Here is a 10,170-nt window from a genome sequence, read left to right as displayed (position 1 = left end):
AATTTTTCAAAAGCTATTCTCGTCTTTTATGTATTTATTTATGTCATAATTCCTGTAACACTGATGTATATGTTTATTTCTATTCTTTTGTAAAGCCTGTATTACTACAAATGTTATCTGTATTATTATGTTCTTTAATGATGTATTCTGTATCTTTATAATTGTATTCTTATGCCATAAATTTGTAATTGTATAGTCACCAGTTCTTCAGATTAAGGTTCATTTCACTGGACGCATTTCTGTTGGTCATAGTATATGCATAATACATGAGAAGTTAAAAAAAAGGGACTGTTAGCATTTGCACATGTGTTGATAATTCAGCAAGGGACTGGATTCCAAAAAGTTAGTGAGTGCACAAGTGGTGGTTTATGGACTTGCTATATTATCTGCAAGACTCTTCGATGGTGATTGTGGACCTGCACAGTCTCAACAGATGTCTGCTGGCCATCTCTACAAGGACTACCATGGGTCTGCACCTTTTATGGCCCACCAATACCATTATCCCTACAAGGACTGCAGTGGGTCTGCACCTCTGGAGGCCCACCAATACCATAATCTCTACCAGGACTACAGTGGGTCTGCTCTGTGATGACCTACCTACCAATATTCTTCAAAAGTTCGACTGACTCTGTTGTGTGTTTCCTCTGTTGTTGCCCATTACCTGTCTGCATGTCAAGAGTCAGCACTACTTCTTCAAGACTGCATGGTAATCCACTACTTCCGTGTGCATTTTCTTTTACTGCTCAGACTTTGTGCATAAAATTGTAATTACTACTATGATGAATGATCAGGACTGTCTTTACAGACTGTGAGGACAATTTTTGCTTTTGATCAACAGTGTATCAATAAGTGTGTGCATTTGATGTATTTGTTATCGTTAACATAAAAAAAATTTTAGCAAATAAGTATTGATCACTCCCCAAAACAATTTGTAAAATTTTTTTGTGGGGAGCATGGGGGCTATGTAAGTAGACTGTTTAGGTTTTTATGTTGGTAATGCCTCATAGCGCTCTGTATGAAAATCACTGACTGTGCTGTGTGCAGTCTGTGGCTGGTTTGCATTGTTGGAATATTTGCTGTTTTAGTGTTGGACAGTTGGAGGTGAACAGCACGTAGAGTTGTGCAGTTGGAGGTAAGCCGTCAGCTGTGGGATGAGAGATGGTAGAATTTTGAAGAAACATTCCTCACACACAAAGAAAGAAAATATGTTACGTGGACATGTTTCCGGAAACGCTTACTTTCCATGTTAGAGCTCATTTCATTACTTCTCTTCAAATCACATTAATCATGGAATGGAATGGAAAACGTACCAGCGTCACTTCAAACACTTTGTTACAGGAAATGTTGAAAATGTCCTCTGTTAGCGAGGATACATGCATCCACCCTCCGTTGCATGGAATCCCTGATGCGTTGACGCAGCCCTGGAGAATGGCGTATTGTATCACAGCCGTCCTCAATACGAGCACGAAGAGTCTCTACATTTGGTACCGGGGTTGCGTAGACAAGAGCTTTCAAATGCCCCCATAAATGAAAGTCAAGAGGGTTGAGCTCAGGAGAGCATGGAGGCCATGGAATTGGTCCGCCTCTACCAATACATCGGTCACCGAATCTGTTTTTGAGAAGCGTACGAACACTTCGACTGAAATGTGCAGGAGCTACATCGTGCATGAACCACATGTTGTGTCGTACTTGTAAAGGCACATGTTCTAGCAGCACAGGTAGAGTATCCCGTATGAAATCATGATAACGTGCTCCATTGAGCGTAGGTGGAAGAACATGGGGCCCAATCAAGACATCACCAACAATGCTTGCCCAAACGTTCACAGAAAATCTGTGTTGATGACGTGATTGCACAATTGCGTGCGGATTCTCGTCAGCCCACAAATGGTGATTGTGAAAATTTACAATTTGATCACGTTGGAATGAAGCCTCATCCGTAAAGAGAACATTTGCACTGAAATGAGGATTGACACATTGTTGGATGAACCATTCGCAGAAGTGTACCCGTGGAGGCCAATCAGCTGCTGATAGTGCCTGCACACGCTGTACATGGTACGGAAACAACTGGTTCTCCCGTAGCACTCTCCATACAGTGACGTGGTCAACGTTACCTTGTACAGCAGCAACTTCTCTGACGCTAACATTAGTGTTATCGTCAACTGCACGAAGAATTGCCTCGTCAATTACAGGTGTCCTCGTCGTTCTAGGTCTTCCCCAGTCGCGAGTCATAGGCTGGAATGTTGCGTGCTCCCTAAGACGCCGATCAATTGCTTCGAACGTCTTCCTGTCGGGACACCTTCGTTCTGGAAATCTGTCTCGATACAAAAGTAACGCGCTACGGCTATTGCCCCGTGATAATCCATACATCAAATGGGCATCTGCCAACTCCGCATTTGTAAACATTGCACTGACTGCAAAACCACGTTCGTGATGAACACTAGCCTGTTGATGCTACGTACTGATGTGCTTGATGCTAGTACTGTACAGCAATTAGTCGCATGTCAACACAAGCACCGAAGTCAACATTAACTTCCTTCATTTGAGCCAACTGGCGGTGAATCGAGGAAGTACAGTACATACTGACGAAACTAAAATGAGCTCTAACATGGAAATTATATATATATAATGAGTTTTTAACACTATTAAGGTAAATATGTTGTTTGTTCTCTGTCAAAATCTTTCATTTGCCAACTACGCCTATCAGCTGCTGTTGTTGTTGTTGTGGTCTTCAGTCCTGAGACTGGTTTGATGCAGCTCTCCATCATGCTACTCTGTCCTGTGCAAGCTTCTTCATCTCCCAGTACCTACTGCAACCTACATCCTTCTGAATCTGCTTAGTGTATTGATCTCTTGGTCTCCCTCTACGATTTTTACCCTCCACGCTGCCCTCCAATGCTAAATTTGTGATCCCTTGATGCCTCAAAACATGTCCTACCAACCAATCCCTTCTTCTAGTCAAGTTGTGCCACAAACTTCTCTTCTCCCCAATCCTATTCAATACCTCCTCATTAGTTACGTGATCTACCCACCTTATCTTCAGCATTCTTCTGTAGCACCACATTTCGAAAGCTTCTATTCTCTTCTTGTCCAAACTGGTTATCGTCCATGTTTCACTTCCATACATGGCTACACTCCATACAAATACTTTCAAAAACGACTTCCTGACACTTAAATCTATACTTGATGTTAACAAATTTCTCTTCTTCAGAAACGATTTCCTTGCCATTGCCAGTCTACATTTTATATCCTCTCTACTTCGACCATCATCAGTTACTTTACTCCCTAAATAGCAAAACTCCTTTACTACTTTAAGTGTCTCATTTCCTAATCTAATCCCCTCAGCATCACCCGATTTAATTTGACTACATTCCATTATCCTCGTTTTGCTTTTGTTGATGTTCATCTTATATCCTCCTTTCAAGACACTGTCCATTCCGTTCAACTGTTCTTCCAAGTTCTTTGCTGTCTCTGACAGAATTACAATGTCATCGGCGAACCTCAAAGTTTTTACTTCTTCTCCATGAATTTTAATACCTACTCCGAATTTTTCTTTTGTTTCCTTTACTGCTTGCTCAAAATACAGATTGAATAACATCGGGGAGAGGCTACAACCCTGTCTCACTCCTTTCCCAACCACTGCTTCCCTTTCATGCCCCTCGACTCTTATAACTGCCATCTGGTTTCTGTACAAATTGTAAATAGCCTTTCGCTCCCTGTATTTTACCCCTGCCACCTTCAGAATTTGAAAGAGAGTATTCCAGTTAACGTTGTCAAAAGCTTTCTCTAAGTCTACAAATGCTAGAAACGTAGGTTTGCCTTTTCTTAATCTTTCTTCTAAGATAAGTCGTAAGGTTAGTATTGCCTCACGTGTTCCAACATTTCTACGGAATCCAAACTGATCTTCCCCGAGGTCCGCTTCTACCAGTTTTTCCATTCGTCTCTAAAGAATTCGCGTTAGTATTTTGCAGCTGTGACTTATTAAACTGATAGTTCGGTAATTTTCACATCTGTCAACACCTGCTTTCTTTGGGATTGGAATTATTATATTCTTCTTGAAGTCTGTGGGTATTTCACCTGTCTCATACATCCGGAATATTTTACCCAAGAGGACGCCATCATCATTTAATCATACAGTAAAGCTGCATGTCCTCGGGAAAAATTACGGCTGTAGTTTCCCCTTGCTTTCAGCCGGTCGCAGTACCAGCACAGCAAGACCGTTTTGGTTAATGTTACAAGGCCAGATCAGTCAATCATCCAGACTGTTGCCCCTGCAACTACTGAAAAGGCTGCTGCCCCTCTTCAGGAACCACATGTTTGTCTGGCCTCTCAACAGATACCCCTCCGTTGTGGTTGCACCTACGGTACGGCCATCTGTATCGCTGAGGCACGCAAGCCTCCCCACCAACGGCAAGGTCCATGGTTCATGGGGGAAGTATCAGTTGCTAGAATCTTTTATTTAGCTGGCAGTATTGCAGTAGAATGAGATTTTCACTCTGCAGCGGAGTGTGCGCTGATATGAAACTTCCTGGCAGATTAAAACTGTGTGCCCGTCCGAGACTCGAACTCTGGACCTTTGCCTTTCGCGGGCAAGTGCTCTACCATCTGAGCTACCGAAGCACGACTCACGCCCGGCCCCTCACAGCTTTACTTCTGCCAGTATCTCGTCTCCTACATTCGAAAGTTTGGAAGGTAGGAGACGAGATACTGGCAGAAGTAAAGCTGTGAGGGGCGGGCGTGAGTTGTGCTTCAGTAGCTCAGATGGTAGAGCACTTGCCCGCGAAAGGCAAAGGTCCAGAGTTCGAGTCTCGGACGGGCACACAGTTTTAATCTGCCAGGAAGTTTCAGTATTGCAGCAGTTTGAGTAACGAAGATTTTTGTGAGGTAAGTGATTCATGGAAGGTACAGGTTATTGTCTTCAGGGCCATTCTTTTGTGGGGATTATTGAAAGTCAGATTGCGTGGCGCTAAAAATATTGTGTGTCAGTTTAGTGTTGATCAGAATAAGTAAAGAGAGAAATCTCTGTGTACGTTCAGTTTTGCTCAGCTGTTTGAAAATCAAATAACGTAAGAGGTTTACCAGCACTGTCATTCTTAATTTTTCTAAGGGGATGTTTCATGGTTACTGACGCTGCAGCTAATCGGGCCCCACAATCTGCCCTCTTTGGAACTCTGTTCGGCCTTTCATTGCACGCCGACCTCGGCCTCTAAATGCAAACACGAAGGGTGCACTACTCGTAAACAACCTGCAGTGATGCCTAGTCCTTACTGAAAACGCACATTCCAGCTCGACACGTGCCTTACCTGCGTTGTTGACCGTCAGACACAACCATCCCACTACTATCACTGCTCACATTATTTTGCCTATCAACTGTACGTAGTAATGGCCAATATGTATTTACGTATGAGTAATATAAAAATTTGTAGAAATGTATAAATTAAAGGGCATGACAACATTAAAAAACATTTTAAATGCCAGCGATTAACGTTTTATCAAATTTCAATTCCATTGAGGTCGTTTGGGAGACTGCAGCAGCTGCCGGTCCAGCATCTGATCTTCACGGTCCAATGCGGCATCTTCACCAACTTTCTCGTCCTGGAACATATCTTCTCTCTCTTCCTCATCCTTGTCGAGTCCAGTTCCTGGTGCGTTCTCGCAGGATAGGCCACAACAGTGTTCGCACGTCGAGTAGCAGCGCCGTCCAGATGCGCGACCTCCACTTACTGCTGTGCATCCTGTTTTGCATGCGCAGGAAATCATCTTCAGTATCGTATTTGGGGCCACATCTTTCGGCATTGTCACGGGATACAAGCCTGATAAGTTTTTCTTCCAGCCCCACTGGCGTGGATCAGTTTCTTCCTCCAGCCAAGATCGCACCTGATGGTAGGGTCGCAATGAGTGCCACTTTGCTGCGTCCTATGTTGGCGGTAGCCTTCCATGTTTGAAAGATTTTCTCGGGGCAGACTTTACAAAAAGCTTGTACCTGAGGTCGTCCAAAGTCGCGGAGGTGGAATTCACATAAAGTGCTAAAATCAGCTGTTCTCTTGTCGATCCCCGGTAGCTGAGTGGTCAGCGTGACAGACTGTCAATCCTATGGGCCCGGGTTCGATTCCCGGCTGGGTCGGAGATTTTCTCCGCTCAGGGAATGGGTGTTGTCTTGTCCTAATCATCATCATTTCATCCCCATCGACGCGCAAGTCGCCGAAGTGGGCAAACAGTCTGCTATCGACTGCGGTGGGGCGAGGACGTCCGCTGCGCCCCGCCGTGCGCGACCGTGAGCGCTTGCTTGTCTTCACCTTCTCGCGGCGCGAGTTGTATTTGTTCCATGTTCAGTGCGACTATGGCGCCACGATACGATCAAAATGACTTTACAACCAGATCACGCGCGTCCTCGAGCCTATGAAATAGAACAGTTCATACACGACGATCTACGTTTAGAGCCGGCGACTGTCGTTGGAATACATTTTTCTATAACGGCGAGCGTGGTTTATGTTAAAATGACCAGTGCAGAGGTCTGCCCGACAGTGTTGTCTAAATAGGCTAACTCACTCAGATTCAAACATTCTGACGGGCATATTGGTGCAGTGACGGTGGATCATGCAGGCATGGGCCTAAGGACTGTAAGGGTTTTTGAGCTCCCCTTCGAGGTCCCAGAGGAAGTTGTCAAGGACGCCTACCGAACATATGGCAATGTCATCAGCCACGTTGCAGAAAAGTGGCAAACTTTTTCAACGTATAAGATCTACAATGGTGTGCGCCAAATTAAACTTGAGCTCAAGATACATGTGCCGTCCTATTTGAACATCGGTGGCTGTCGAGCAATCATAATGTACGACGGTCAACCGCGTACCTGTTCCGGATGTGGGCAGGAAGGCCATGTTCGATCGAGCTGCTTCCCGGATTCGATTCCCGGCGGGGTCAGGGATTTTCTCTGCCTCGTGATGGCTGGGTGTTGTGTGATGTCCTTAGGTTAGTTAGGTTTAAGTAGTTCTAAGTTCTAGGGGACTGATGACCATAGATGTTAAGTCCCATAGTGCTCAGAGCCATTTGAACCATTTTTGATCGAGCTGCTTACAACGTAGAATTACGCAGACACCAGTGGGAGACTCCGTTTCCCCAACGGGGACGACAGTCCTGCCCCTCACGAACGCTCAGACGACGATGCGCACCGTAGATGAGGACCAAACGGGCGATGGGGCACATCCATCGACGTCAAAAGGACCAAGGGAGGAAGAGGAAGGACCCCCGATGCCAACCCATATGTCGCCCCGTCCACAGCAACAACAGCAGGAACAGTCCCACGGAATCCAGACGCAACATAACATTCAGGACGAGATGGACGTGGACGCGAACATTGTCCCGACCGCGGCTTTCCTGGCGGAAGGTGATACGACGCTGGATTGCCTCCCACATTCGAATACGGATGTCCACGTTCGAAAGCAACGCTCACCTCGACGACGCAAGCGACGTCGGCGGACCCCTTCTGACGATTGCCTCCTACACACGGCCGGTCAAGAAGGTGACAACTCGTCAGACGGCATGGATGCTGCGCCTGCTGAGGATCTAAGTGGCGTACACGGTTCACTTGCCCACACTACGAGTGCCCAGTTACTTCTTGCACCACAGATGCAGCAGCAGCTCGCGTTGATGGATGGCGCTCCGTCTACCTCTACCAAAGACGACGTGCATGAGAGAGATTGAGGTGCCGATCAGCTACACAGCATCGTGTTGCAGCCACTGTGGTCGGACGATGTTGAGGAACTTCCTGGAGAGGGCACGGGTGACAGGGGAGGGGATGGCAATGGGGATGCGAGAAAGACTCATAATTTGTAACGGGTTCAGTGGGTCCGGCATCTCTTGCGGTTATCTTAGATTGCCATGGCGTCTATACCCTAGGTGAAGAGGCTAGGCAGCACACCTTTCGCATTGCCACAATCAACATCAACACCATAAGGGCACCATACAAACTGACAATGCTACAACACATGCTCGATGCGGCGGACATCGACGTGGCCCTCTTACAGGAAGTATGTGTCGCTAGTTTCCCCTCTTCTACCGATCGTGGTGTGCCTGTCCTGCTACGGGAAGGCTTGGCGGCTACGGACGTACTGTACTTACCGAGTGCAAGAGCCATGGCTGTAACTGTCAACGGTGTCCGACTCATCAACGTATATGCCCCTTCAAGATCAGGGAGACGGAGAGATCGTGCCCTCTTTTTTTCGGAAGATATTACGTGCCTATTTGTGGGCCGCATAGACGATATGGTGATTGGAGGAGATTTTAACTGTGCATTATCTCTTATCAGCAGCCACACCACGTCCCATGTGCGGAATTGGAAATGTTAGTGCCTGACCTCCACCTGATCGACACGTGGCGCCACATCCATGGCCCAGCTCCTGGTTACACCCATTATACAAGTCATTCGTCCAGTCGGTTAGATAGGATTTATGTCACAAGCACCCTTTCGACGGCGACGAGAGGAGCAGAGCTCTGGTCCATTGCATTCACCGACCACACAGCCTATATTTGCACCATTGCCCTCCAACCTGCACGAGTGTGGCCCAGTAGGCCCCCCTGGAAACTGAACGTCGCCCATCTGGACGAGCCGGCATGTAAAGGTGCTATCGAAGAGTCGTGGAACGCGTCCTTACAGCGTCTTGGTCGTTACCGATCGAACCTCAGTTGGTGGATTGAATGTGCGAAGCCTGCTCTTAGGCGCACCTTCATGGCTTACGGCCGGGACGCGACGGCATGGAGGAGGAGCACGGAAAACTTTTATTACACCGTCCTACGGGAATGTCTTGCTATGGAGCCCTCACCTGACAGGCAGATCATGGTCAATCGCGCGAAAGCGCAGCTCTTCTCCTTAGCACGCCATCATTTACAGGGCGTTGTTATATCACGTGCTCCAGACATGATAAAATCAGAATGACCATCTATGCACCACGTGCTCCTAGAGCGCAGGAGGCACCGTGGGGCACTGGTAACCGACATGATAACGGACGACGGTCGACATGTGGTAGAACAAGCAGATATAGAAGAAGCCTTCTATGGGCATTACGCTGACCTTTATTCAGCAGTGCTCCCTGATATGGCGACGGTAGACACCGTTTCAGCACATGCCCACGGTACAGTTCCACCAGACATGGTACAGACTTTACTGGGAGAAGAGACAGAAGAGAAAGTGCTCGACGCCATTGGTAAAGGTGCTCCCCATAAATCACCAGGTATCGACGGATTACCATTAGAATTCTATCGAACCTTTAAACAACAGGTGGTACCGTGTTGGGTTGAAATTTGTCAAGAATTGATGTCCCCGGGTATACCGTTGCCTGCACCGTTCTTGGAAGGACTGATTGTCCCCGCCCATAAGCCGAAGGGACGGAATCATGTCCGCGATTATCGCCCCATAACATTATTGAATAACGACTTCAAGATCTTTTCGAGGCTGCTATCAGAACGTATTCGCGGCACACTATTGCATGTCCTGTCCAGCGATTAGACGTCCTTGGGGGGACCCAACAACATCAGAACTGCGCTATGTCGTTACAGAGATCTCATCTCCCTTGCACGAGTGACACGTTTGCCGGCAGCCCTGGCGTCTATCGACTTTAGCCAGGCTTTTGACCGTGTGGGCCACACTTTCCTCATGGCAGTTCTACGGCGCATGGAATACCCCGACCCCTTTATCACAGTGTTGACACGTCTTCTGCATGGTGCTACTTCTCGAGTTCTTGTTAATGGAAGACTGACGGTACCCATGCCGATCAGTACGACAGGGATGTCCATTATCAACATTGTTATTTGCATTCGCCTTAGAGCCTTTGTTGTGTGGCTCCGAGACAGGCTCACTGGGATACAGTTCGGCGACTCCATCTATCGCTGCACCGCATATGTGGATGATTTGATGATCGTCATACGTGGAGCTGACGATATGGCGGCGGCTTTGGACTGGACTGCAACCTACGGTACAGCTTCTGGTAGCCAAATCAACGTTGACAAGTCCGTCGCCTTGAGCATCGGGATTGGGCTACCGCAGGAACACATTGCCTCCTTACGCTTCAATGATACTGACGCTGCTTGGGCTTAGATTTCATGAACGACATGCGACGCGCGACGACGCTCAATTATCGACGCATTCTTAACCAAATTCGGGCCGGAATTGCAAATCAG

Source organism: Schistocerca nitens, chromosome 4 (assembly GCF_023898315.1).
Source record: "Schistocerca nitens isolate TAMUIC-IGC-003100 chromosome 4, iqSchNite1.1, whole genome shotgun sequence".
NCBI classification, from domain to species: domain Eukaryota; kingdom Metazoa; phylum Arthropoda; class Insecta; order Orthoptera; family Acrididae; genus Schistocerca; species Schistocerca nitens.
Note: the sequence above shows the minus strand (reverse complement) of the source record.